The sequence below is a fragment of the Pteropus vampyrus genome, unplaced genomic scaffold (genome assembly GCF_000151845.1).
Source record: "Pteropus vampyrus isolate Shadow unplaced genomic scaffold, Pvam_2.0 Scaffold735, whole genome shotgun sequence".
Taxonomy (NCBI): domain Eukaryota; kingdom Metazoa; phylum Chordata; class Mammalia; order Chiroptera; family Pteropodidae; genus Pteropus; species Pteropus vampyrus.
The window spans coordinates 3,197-4,555 of NW_011889516.1; positions in this window are offsets into that span (position 1 = coordinate 3,197).

Genomic DNA, 1,359 nt, shown 5'->3' on the forward strand with positions numbered 1-1,359 from the left:
TTTATTTCAAAATAACAGTGTTTGTGCTGGAATATCCACAGTTCTAATCCTGGCTGGTGCAGAGATGGCTGATGAAACCTGCTGGTCATGCCCATGAATTTTTCTATCAAATTGTTTTTCAACAACATCTTTCTTGCCCGCTTCATAAGAAATGTCACACTTCTGGCTGCATGGATGGGCTGGCACCTTTCAAGTCCCCGAGTTCTGATTAGCACTCGATGTCCACTGCCATCTCCGATCCATCAGCCTTCACACATATTTCACTAGATGCAGGAGGAAGAACCAACCACTCCTGCCCTTGCTTAGAAATCCCCACAGCTAAATACACACTTTCACTGCTCACAGCGCTACATTCCCCCAAACCCACCAGCCAAGCTCTTTGACACTTTATGACAAGGTCACATGTCCTGCATAACCCGGGCCGTGTTTCTCATTTCCATGGACACCACACCAGAACGGCTCCCAATGTCGACACCCCAACCACCGCTGTCCTTGTGACTGTGTTCACTTCTCCCAGAGTGTGGGAGCTTCCTCCATGGCTCTCCCGTCCTCTCTCTGAGCTCTCCGCACAACCACCTGTAACACCCTCACAGCAAGCTTCGAATTTTCTAGCAGGCACTTAAAAGTCTCCCACCTCCTACCCATCATCTGGTTCCAATCCACTTATACCATCTTTGGTGTTTATTCCAGCAGCACCCCAGTACCACAGTCTGTCTCATGTGCTGCCATCGCAAAGACTAAAGACTAGGCAGCTTAGATGACAGTAACTTATTGTCTCATGTGATGGAGTCAGGAAGTCAAGTTACGGGGTCCAGATACATCGATACCTGGTGAGAATCCTTCCCCACAGGCAGACAGCTGACGTCTAGGTGCAATCTCACGTGCTGGAGAAAGTGAGAGATGTGTCTCTTTTGCCCCCTCTTCTCATAAGGCCACCAGGTCCAGTGGATGAGGACTCACCCTACAGTCTCATTTATCCCTGACACTTCCTAAGAACCCTTCTGCCATACAGTTCATGGTGTGCTAGGTTTCACCACATGAATGGTGGGCATACAGTTCACACATAGCAAGATCCCAGGGTTAACTTTGAGAGAGTTCACTGACCAGAGGATGTTCATCACGTTCCTGGTTTGTCGGCACAGGCACAGGTTCCTCACAGCAGTGCTTATGAGACGTCCTCACGCAGAGACCAGTGCCTCTCAGACGTGATCGTGGACCTCGTGTCCCAGCACATCCTGGAAGCCAGGACTCTGCGTCTCCTCCTGCCTGCTCTCAGCTCCCCCTGGGACAGAGCTCTCATGGGTTGGCTCATGTTTCAGGGGTGACAGTCCCTGGTGTGGGTTTGCAGTTGCATCTGCT